Source organism: Nelumbo lutea, chromosome 7 (genome assembly GCF_056320005.1).
Source record: "Nelumbo lutea isolate HS-2025 chromosome 7, American lotus-T2T, whole genome shotgun sequence".
In the NCBI taxonomy this organism is placed as follows: Eukaryota; Viridiplantae; Streptophyta; class Magnoliopsida; order Proteales; family Nelumbonaceae; genus Nelumbo; species Nelumbo lutea.
Window position 1 is genome coordinate 42,931,639 of NC_142690.1, and position 11,867 is coordinate 42,943,505.

Genomic DNA, 11,867 nt, shown 5'->3' on the forward strand with positions numbered 1-11,867 from the left:
TTTCTGTGTAATACCCTTAAACTGGACTCTTAATGAGACTCGTGTTGGTTTAGAATATTCACAGCCAGTGGGTCGGTTTGGGGAGACCAATCCTGCTAAGGCTGACAGTGATGTGCCACCAAGTCGGTTGGGGTGGCCTGTCTCAGCTGCCAGGGTGAGACCCTAGGCACATGCAGTGAAGGATCAACTGAATCTTTGAACTGGACCAGATTTCCAGTATTGCCATGGACCTTGGAGATTAATGGGCAAAACTGAAAAGTTACACCCGACCCCTAGACTCGATTATGATACTGCACTAGGTGTCGGATTGTGCTGTCTTTGATATACCAATCAGTGAGATCCTTAGCGGGGGTCAAAACATGGGTATGTTGGGACAGTCTGAGAATTCATTTGAGTGGGTGATCATAGTAACATGATCAACTCCTTTGTCGATCAAAGGTAATGATCGGGGATGCACTCTCTTTGATTGAAACCAAGACTGCCGGCAGCCGATTTCAATCATTGAGATTTGTTTTGCAAAATATTTTTTATATGAGATATAAAAGTATATACATTATGATTTCTCAAATATTTGCAAAAGGTTTTAATTCCCGGGATCCATATAAGCAGAGAGTGCAACACTGTTCCTTGCAACCGAGGGAGAGGTCCTCTCTTGTCGGGTAGTGTATGATCATTATGGGTTGAGAGGCTGAGTATAAGACCATTGAGGATAATACTTGATGGGATAATCTTGCATCTGTCCACAGTCCCTGGGTGTACAAGGTGGCTTGGCCCAGGGACCACTTAGGGTAAGTGTTGGGCCTATAGAGCCCATTTGATGGGTTTTAGGGGGTGCATTGTCCATAACAGTGTATTTGGCCAAGCCTTGTAACAAAGGCTGGGCTGAACCCATGTGGCTGAAGTGTAAATCAATGCTTGGGTCCCACGCCATACAAGAAAGGCCAATTTGGCAACAATTAGGAAGGCTAAGTGATCACTGGACCTTAATGGGCCTAGAGCCCATTTCGAACTGGGCTATTTAATTAGTTAAATATGGGGCAAATTCTGAGATGGATCAGCAGATAGGATAGAGTCTTAACCCTATCCACTCAGAGAGTCTAGATAATGGATGTGATTCAGATACGGAAACCTCCTAATGTGATTAGGAAAATGCTGATCTAATCTGCAGATAAAATAAGGGTTTATCCTTATCACCTAAAGAGATGTATGATCCAAATAAGATTTGGATCAGCAACTCCTAATAGGATTAGGAGCTGATTCTTTAGGGTTACAAAAGAAGGTAGGGGCGGCAGCCTTTAGAAAAAACATTTTCACATCCTCTTTAGTGCTAAAATCACAGAAGAGAGAATTCAGCATATTTGCAAAAATACTCTCTTGCTGCCTCCTTCCTACCGCCGCCTCACCTGCCAGTTCGACCTCCTTTTCAATGGGAGAAATCAAGATTAAATCTTGATATCTGTTCCTTGTGAAGGGACTGATAGGAAGTTGTGCTCATGTGCCATCCTGCTATTTCTTGCAAAGGACTAGGTTCTTGGAGAAAAACACTGTTGATTCTGCTCTATCCTACACTATGCCATTTTCAATGGATCATTCCTTGGGCGTGAACACCTCCATTGGGAGATATTACTTCTCCGTATCAGGTATAATCCTCTCCTATTACTTTTGTTCTGATCTGGTTCAGTTTCTGGTTCAAGATTGATTGTTGAAAATATGATTTTCTAAATAGGGAATGCGATTCCCAGTTGAAGGGAGAGAAAAAAAAATTGAAAATTTCCCACCTAATTTTGCAAGATTTGGGCATCCATACGATGGATCTCTCATCCCTTCGGTGGCATCAGAGCCATGGTTCAAATCTTGTACCAATTTGTTTTAGATCTGAACTTGCACAAATGGGTAGAAGGCGTTCTGCCCGATTTGCGCAGATAAAGTTTTTTTGGAAAATTGTTCCAAAATTTATGGGCGAATAATCTGAAATTAATTTTACATAAATCTGATTATTGTTTAGAATTGTTCTTTATGATTTTCTTGATTTATGGGTTGTTCGTACAAGAGGAGATCGAATTCTTGATTTGCGTAGGGAACCTGCGATTTTGCAATTTATGGATTATTTTATTACAGCAGCAATACCAGCCCCATTTTTTCAGTCGACAGCCCCAGTTTTCAACATCCATCACAGCGCAAAGCCAACCCTCGAATTTAGGTATGTCATTAGAAGATATAGTTAAGGCTCTAGCTACTAATACTCAACAATTTCAACAGGAAACAAGAGACAACATTCAGAATTTGGGGAACCAAATCAGCCAACTTGCCACTGCCTTAGCAAGTTGGAGGTGCAGAGCTCCAGGAAACTACCATCACAAATGGTAGTCAACCCCAAAGAGAGTGTAAGTGCAGTGGTGCTAAGAAGCGGGAAGGAACTACAACTAAAACCTACATCACCAAGGAAGGTGGATAAAGGGCAGGAAGAAGACAAGGTGCAAGACTCAAGAGTTAGAGAGAACATTTCAGCCATGATCAAGAGGACCTTACCAGAAAAACATGCTGATCTAGGTATGTTCACCCTACCTTGTGCGATTGGCAATAAGCAAATCGAGCATGCCATGCTAGACTTAGGTGCATCTATCAATGTCATACCATACTCGATTTACTATGCTTTGAGATTAGGTCCTTTAAGGGAAATTAAAGCTTGTTATCCAATTATCTGATCGTTCTAACGCCTTCCCAGAAGGGATTGTTGAGAATGTAATGGTGTAGGTTAACGATTTAATTTTCTCAGCTGATTTTTACATTCTGAAGATGGAAGAGGACACGATCGAAAGTTCAGCCCCACTTCTATTAGGCAGGCCATTTATGAAAACGGCCAAGACCAAAATAGATGTGGATGAGGGTACCCTCTTCGTCGAATGTGACAGAGAGACTATTAAATTTAATATTTTTGAAGCTATGAAGTACCCAAATGAAGACCATTCAGTTGACACTATTGATCAAACTGTGTAGGAATTTTTTGAAAAATATATGAATGAGGAGCTAGAATCGAGTGCACAATTGGATACGAAGGCCCCTATTCCAAATTTGAACCCGCCCATGATGGATGGAAGGGGAGCACACCGAAAGCTGAAACCACGAGAGCTAAAGTAGCAATCGTCGAGCATAACGACGTTAAACAATTACGCTTGTGGAAGGCAACTCATTGTGTTTAGTTAATTTTGTTATTTTGTTTGGTTTTGATTTTTGTGTTTAGTAGGAACCCAACAAGACAAACAGGGAAGTACCCCCAAATCCTTCTACTTTATGCATAATCACATACACTGGGGACAATGTATAACTTAAGTGTGGGGGGATTACGAAAATCTGATGGAAATTTGAGATACCTTACCTTCTTGAAATTTCTGCTCCCTAGAAACTTATCCTTGCAACTTATCAGGAATCATGTGCTTAGGCTGAATAGATAAGATATGATGCAAGCATGACTAACTGAATCTTTCTTGGTTGCATATGGTACCTCATGATTTTAATCGATCAATAGGCAAGATGCATAAGGGTTTGATTGACTATCGATTTAACTTGGGACCATGAGGAATGGTGTTTGTGATCACTCTTGGACAAGAAAAAGGGGAGAAAGAAATAAAAAGGGAAAGGTTACCAAGTCTGAACTAAAGCATGAAATGAACCAGGCCTCATGTAGAGAAAAAGAAAGATTGAAAATCAATAGTTAGTCTCTCTTGTGTTACTTGAGTTTTTGCCTTGCCCGAGGACGGGAAAAGTTTAAGTGTGGGGGGATTTGATGAGACCAAAAAAACCTTATTTTTATCCTCTAATATTCACTCTTTTATATTTATTTATCACTTAAATGAACTCATTACTCTTGTCTTTCGATCTAGGGCAATAAAGAAGGCAATTGGAAGAAAACAGGACAAGTCGGGTGATTTTGCACAGTTTCGGCGACAGTCAGTAATCTGGACCTAACTATCAATTCCGGACACTGAATTGGACAATTCAAGAATCATTAGAAAGATAAAAGGAAGGCCCACAACTTTTATGTTTTGGGTTTTGATAGATTCGACCCGCATCAAGTACGAAAACGAGCCCAAAGTCGGAGCAAGTTCGCAGCCAGGCCCATTTCACAACTTTAGCCCAACTCGCAGAAGTACCTTGAAGCAGCCCAACTCGAATTCAAGAGTTAAGAGTCCGAATTTCGAATGTAATCTCCAAGGAGAGAGTTTTATCAGATCCAAAGTCTTGAATGTAATCCTAGAGAGATAAAAAGATTGAGATTAGAGCATTAGATGAGAGATAGGATATGATTAGTTCAAGATAAGATCAAAACTCCCTAAGGATAAGATGATCTCCTAGAAGGAGTTGGAAAACAGCCATCTCCTTTGGATATATAAAGAGGGGGGGGGGGTGAACCAGCTCTAGAAATCACTCATTCCAAGATCCAAGAGATCATCAAGAAGACCAAGAAGCAAGAAGGCAGTTCGGCTATGGAGAAGAAGAGCAGGGAGATTGCGCATAACATGAGTAGCTAAGCTTCTTTTTCTGGTTCAAGGGGGGAGGTTCGATTGTGTCATTGTGAGGTTCTGTAGTTACTTTATTTTCTTTCTTTTTAATTCAAGTATTCATTGGTTCTTGTGCACATTTTTATTGGATGTTAATGTTAATTAGTCTGACAAACTGAATTAATGTTGATTTTCCTATTGCTATCCATGATTTCGGTGATCCGTAATTGTCACGAATAATGGTACAAGTAGCAATTAGGTTGATATATTTTTTGGGTCAATTGTTCGTGACAGCCTTTGACCAATGTTTTAACATGGTTCAACCTAAAAGAATCGATGGAACAAAATTCAGTAATTGCAGCTATCTTAATTATTGTTATTTTGGTTTAACTGTTTTCACAAATCTTAATGCTATCATTGTTTAACATGGAACGCTATCGTACCAAGTTGAGTGGTGATAAGTGTTGATCGAATGCTGGGTTTGGTCAACTGAATTAGGAAAACACAAGGTTTATTATGGCTATCCTAATAAATCTAAGGTTAAATGCTTGAATTGCAAGAATGCTGAATTGTACCTAGGATCGATGGCCAATCAATTCAAACCGAACCCTTGAACCAGAATTCGGTAAGACTGATTTTCTCTTGTTTGTTTAGTTTGTTATTCTTTTAATTTTAGTTATTTAATATTCCCACACAATTACTTTACCCATTCAGCTAAGAGATTACTGATTTGCTCCCTGTGGGATTCGACATAGAACCACTTTTACTGCAAATATTTTATTGTGGGACTAGTACTAATTTTGAGGGCTTCGACAAACCCGTCAAAGATCATGGAGAAGCCTCTTATATACTGGGTTTTCGACTCTATAGAGATAGATCGAAGCGGATAATAGGATTATCCCAATCTGTTTACATTGACAAAATAGTCAAAAGATACAGTGTGAAGAAAATCCAAGAAAGGAAATGTTCATTTTAGGCACGGAGTCACTCTCTCCAAGAAGATGTTTCCCAAGATTTCTGAGGAGATTGAGGGCATGAAGGACGTTCCCTATGCCTCTGTTGTGGGGAGCATCATGTACGCCACGCTGTGCACTTGTCCTGACATTGCTCAGGCAATGAGTGTGGTAAGCAGATTCCAAGCCAAACCAGGGCAGGAGCACTGGACTACTGTGAAAAACATACTTAAGTACTTTCGAAGGACAAAAAAGTTTTGTCTGGTATTTGATGGTAGCTCACTACAGATCCAAGGGTATATTGATGTCGATTTCCAGTCGGATATAGATGATAGAAAGTCTACATCTGGATATATTTTCACGATAGGATCGTGTGTTGTTTCCTGAATGTCAGCAAACGAGGGTCCTAAATAGAAAATTAATAGTCCACAACCCAAGCCGAAAACATTGCCGTAAGTGACACTGCCTTATGAATGAAGGTGTTCATTCCTGAATTTGGAAAATAGCACATCACTCATTCCACTGTTGTGGGACAACAAGAGGTTGATGTTAAAAGGTAGCATCAGCGGAGAATGTGGTAGACCCATTGACTAAGCCATTGATACCGAAAGTGTTTGAGAAACACATGGAAAGTCGGGGACTCTGGCTTGTACCAGATTGGACCTAAGTGCAACTGGGAGCTGTTAGACAGTTGTATGGCCTTAGTTTCAATCAGAATGATGTACATTATGAGTTTATTGTAAATGAATAAAAGTACATATTTGATTCATGTTCCCTTGGTATGTTTCTGTGTAATACCCTTAAACTGGACTCTTAATGAGACTCGTGTTGGTTTAGAATATTCATAGCCAGTGGGTCGGTTTGGGGAGACCAATCCTGATAAGGCTGACAGTGATGTGCCACCAAGTCGGTTGGGGTGGCCTGTCTCAGCTGCCAGGGTGAGACCCTAGGCACATGCAGTGTGGGATCAACTGAATCTTTGAACTGGACCAGATTTCCAGTATTGCCATGGACCTTGGAGATTAATGGGCAAAACTGGAAACTTACACTCGACCCTTAGACTTGATTATGATACTGCACTATGTGTCGGATTGGGCTATCTTTGATGCACCAATCAGTAAGATCTTTAGCGGGGGTTAAAACTTGGGTATGTTGGGACAATCTGAGAATTCATCTGAGTGGGTGATCATAGTGACAGGATCATCCCTTTTGTCGGACAAAGTTAATGATCGGGGATGCACTCTCTTTGATGGAGACCAAGACTGCCGGCAGCCGATTTCAATCATTGGGATTTGTTTTGCAAAATATATTTTATATGAGATATAAGTATATACATTATGGTTTCTAAAATTTTGCAAAATGTTTTAATTCCCGGGATCCATATAAGCAGAGAGTGCAACACTGTTCCTTGCAACCGAGGGAGAGGTCCTCTCTTGTCAGGCAGTGTATGATCATTATGGGCTGAGAGGTTGAATGTAAGACTATTGAGGATAATATTTTATGGGCTAATTTTGCATCTGCCCACAGTCCCTGGGTGTTACAAGGTGGCTTGGCCTAGGGACCACTTAGGGTAAGTGTTGGGCTCATAGAGCCCATTTGATTGGTTTCAGGGGGTGCACTGTCCATAACAGTGTATTCGGACAGGCTTTGTAACAAAGGTTGGGCTGAACCCATGTGGCTGATGTGAAGATCAATGCTTGGGTCCTACGCCATACAAGGAAGCCCAATTGGGCAGCAGTTAGGAAGGCTAAGTGAGCACTGTACCTTAATGTGCCTAGAGCCCATTTCGAACTGGGTTATTTAATTAGTTAAATATGGCACAAATTCTAAGATGGATCAACAGATAGGATAGAGTCTTAACCCTATCCACTCAGAGAGTCTAGATAATGAATGTGATTCAGATATGGAAACCTCCTAATGAGATTAGGAAAAGGCTGATCTAATCTACAGATAAGATAAGGGTTTATCCTTATCACCTAAAGAGATGTATGATCCAAATAAGATTTGGATCAACAACTCCTAATAGGATTGGGAGCTGATCCTTTAGGGTTACAAAAGAAGGAAGGGGCGGCAGCCTTTAGAAAAAAGATTTTCACATCCTCTTTAGTGCTGAAATCACAAAAGAGAGAATTCAACATATTTGCGAAAATACTCTCTTGCCGCCGCCTCACTTGCCAGTTCGACCACCTTTTCAGCGGGAGAAATCAAGATTCGATCTTGGTATCCGTTCCTTGTGAAGAGACTGATAGGAAGCTGTGCTCACGTGCCATCCTGCTATTTTTTTGCGAAGGACTAGGTTTTTGGAGAAGAACACTGCTGATTCTGCTCCATCCTACACTGTGCCATCTTCAGTGGGACCAGTCTTTGGATCGTTCCTTGGGCATTAACACCTCCATTGGGAGATATTAGTTCTCTATATCAGGTATAATCCTCTCCTACTATTTTTGTTCAGATCTGGTTCTGTTTATGGTTCAAGATTGATCATTGAAAATATGATTTTCTAAATAGGGAATGCGATTCCTAGTTGAAGGAAGAGATTTTTTTTTTGAAATTCGCCCACCTAATTCCGCAAGATTTGGGCGTCCATACAATGGATCCTCATCCCTTCATAATTAAGATCACACTAGTCAATTAAATCCAGGATAAATCACCAACTCACAATGTAAATTGAAGAAAATTCAAGAGATATCAATATGAGTATATGAACACTTTATAAACGCTTCATAATAAGCAACTCAGTTAGATTGTCAACCAAAGAAATTTAAAATGCAAATTTAAATGCCTTGGAAATAACCAACTAAATAGCGTAGAATCACCAACCAACACATGAGATCTTGAAGGTCAGCCTTTTTCTCTTTTTCTTCTTCTTCTTTTTTTTTTTCTTTGCAAGATCCCCTACACTTTAAGCTTTTCAACACACCACTTGTGGGGCATTTTATTTTTTCCTAAGTTATTAATATGTCTTTTGACGGAAATACAATCGTGCACCTAGTTACTCAACATATAATATACTTAGAATGCTTTGCCTATTCTTATTCTCAGTCGCTGTTTTACGCAAAAATTGACATTTGTGGTGAAGATTCCCGGTTACTAAGCAACCAAAAACAATGGAGTAGACACATTTTAATTTAATTAACCTTAACTCATGTCTCAGAAGTAAATAATTTGACTTCCATTATAGTTACATTCAATAGCATCCAAAGGAGTAAATGTAACTTCATTCATCGGCTACCTTGCTAAACTACCCATTAATCCGCATCTCAAAAGTATCATAAACACCAAATTGACTTCTTAAATTTATGCACTTTACGTTAAAACTTGGTAAATTCACTCTAAATTCTTTTAACTTGATACGTCCTAAAAATAGCATGAGTAGCATTCTTTCATTGACTCTCAAAAAGATTAACACTATTAGTACCGAGCATAGTTCACACAATTTCTGCAAAAATTTTGCTTTGCCTAGAACAGAGAAATTCAAAAGAAAAGACTACTGCAATTAATAAAGAAAAATTGATGCTATTAATAAAACATCACACCTAATCCCCTCCCCCCACCCCCACCCCCACCCCCCACACTTATGCATGGCATTGTCCCTAATGACAAAATAAACAATCAGAAATGGAAACTCCCCTGTATGGCAGCACCAAACAAGCTCAATAAGGGACACTATCTCCCTTTCTCTAAGCACTTCACCCTGAAAGTATGGCTTGCAACGGTGACCATTCACCTTAAAACACTCTCCTTTCGAGTTTTCCAATTCAAGAGCACCATGAGAAAATGTCTGAGTGACTGTGAATGGTCCACTCCATCTCGACTTCAGCTTTTTTGGAAATAATTTCAAACAAGAGTTAAATAACAAAACCAAATTACCTACCTGGAAGTCCTTCCAAACAATATGTGCATCACGCCATCTCTTTGTCTTCTCCTTGTATAGCCTGGCATTCTTGTATGCTTGCAGTCTAATCTCATCTAACTTATTAAGCTGTAACGTTCTCTTTTCACCTTCAGTCTTCATATTGAAGTTCAATGCCTTAATTGCCAAAAAGGCCTGGTGTTCCAACTCGACAAGAAGATGACACGCCTCGCCATAAATCAACCTATATGGGGACATACCAATAGGGGCTTTATAAGTAGTCCGATATGCCCATAAAGCATCATCAAGCTTTGCAGCCTAGTCTTTCCTTGACCCATTGACTGTCTTCTCCAAAATCTTCTTAAGTTCCCTATTAGATACTTCGACTTGCTCACTAGTCTGGGGTGATAGGGTGTAGCAACCTTATGATAGACTTTATATTTCTTGAGGAGAGAATCAAACTGTTGTTGCAAAAGTGGGCTCCCCCATCACTAATGATAGCTCTAGGAACTCCAAACCTCGAGAAAAGCTTCTTAAAGAATTTAATCACTACCTTAGCATCATTGCTAGGGGATGCAGTTGCTTCAACCCACTTGGAGACATAATCCACTCCCACCAAAATGTAACGGTTCCCCTGTGAGGATCGGAAAGGACCCATGATGTTGACTCCCCACACATCAAAAAGTTCAATCTCCTGAATAGAAGTCAATGGCATCTCATTTCTCTTGGAGATATTTCCCACTCGCTGGCAGTGATCACATCTAGCAACAAACCCTCTAGAGTCCTGAAATAATGTAGGACAGAAAAAACCACTCTCTAGAACCTTGGTAGCTGTTTTTGTTGCACCAAAATGACCATTATATGCTGAGTCATGGCAATGAGTAAGAATGTCAAGCATCTCTTCCTCAGGCACACATCTCCTAATGATACTATCACCACAAATCTTGTAAAGGTAAGGATCCTCCCATAAGTAATGCTTGGCTTCTGACAAAAACCACTTTTTCTGTTGATAAGAAAAATTTGGTGGCAGGATATCACATGCTAAATAATTTGCCAAATCTGCATACCATGGTGCACTCAAATGTTGGATAGCTAGAAGGAGTTCATCTTGGAAGTTCTCATTGATCTTGGGTTCATCCTCTCTCTTTTCAGCACCTTCTAACCTAGACAAATGATCAACTACTACATTCTCTGATCCTTTCTTATCTCTAATCCAATGGTTGTGATTGCCAATTTGGCATTCAATGCTGATGTGGCCTCCCCACACCAATCACATGTCATGGACTGCACATTCATGGCTGACATATGCATCTCATCAATTTTCTTGCCAATTGCACCTATTTGCGCAGATAAGTGTATGAGTCCACATTGTGATGACCATGCTGCTTCCTTACTTGTGTTCTCTCTGAATGCCATTGGTAATTATTGGCTGTCATATCCTCTATGAGTGCATGGGCCACTTTAGGGGTCTTATTGTTGATGGAAACCTCGGTTGCCGCATCTAGGATGGTTTTGTTGGCTTCGTTTAGACCATTGCAGAAGGTTTGCACTTGCAGCCATATAGGAAGTCCATGGTGAGGGACCTTTGTTAACAGCTCCTTATAACGTTCCCATGACTCATATAAAGATTCTCCATCTTGTTGGAAGAAGGTGGTGATGTCATTTCTCATCTTTGCTGTCTTGGATGGAGGAAAGTACTTGGAGAGGAATCGGCTAGCCATCTCATCCCAAGTGGCTAAAAATCCAGCCGATAATGAATTCAGCCAAGCCTTGGCCTTGTCTTTCAATGAAAATGGGAATAACCTCAGCCTAACAGCATCATCACTCATCCCATTATGCTTGGAAGAGTGACAAATCTCCAAGAAATTGGCTACGAGAGAGTTTGGATCTTCATGAGCCATCCCACAAAACTGAACCGTGTTTTGGATCATTTGAATTATGGCTGGTTTGATTTCAAAATTATTAGCAGCAATGGCTGGTCTTACAATGCTTGAAGCAGCTCCGGTTAGGGTTGGTTTGGCATAGTCCATCATAGTTCTTGGTTCAGCCATCTCTTCAATTTCAGCTTTAACTTGTCTAGCAGCTTGTAAGCGGATGCGGAGGGTTCTTTCAATCTCGGGGTCATAAGGGACTTCCTCCGGTTCAGGTATGCTTGTCATAAATTGTACAAGTCAAAGCAAGAAAAAGACTATGTGCTCAAATCAGAATTGAAAATAATTAGAAAATTAGCAGTCCTAATCAAACAACAATTTACAAGGCAAAGACTGAATGTTATCTAAGAAGACAAAGCTTTAAACACAATAACAATCAGTAGGCTGAATATGGATAGATCTGAACTCTTATATACTAGCTTGAAATCAGAGAAGTAGCCTATAAACTCTAGCAGATTGCACAATTGAAGCAAGAAGAGCAACCTAACATAGAGATAATCGGCAAGAAATTTTGATTTCAAAAATGAAGATTAATATACACAGATCTGGATATCAACCTAAGATTTTTTGGTGTGTTTAGATCTGATTTTTGCCCTCAGCACTAAAAGCTAATGTGTACAGATCTGAACTC

The 11,867-nt window shown here is 40.0% G+C and overlaps 1 non-coding gene across 1 annotated transcript; it reads left to right on the forward strand.

Moving 5' to 3' along the window:
- Nucleotides 1-10,871: 10,871 nt before the first annotated feature.
- Nucleotides 10,872-10,978, forward strand: LOC148846197 (small nucleolar RNA R71). Its single transcript, XR_016102653.1, has one exon. It is a non-coding gene; the product is annotated as a small nucleolar RNA R71 (small nucleolar RNA).
- The last annotated feature ends 889 nt before the right edge of the window (nt 10,979-11,867 follow it).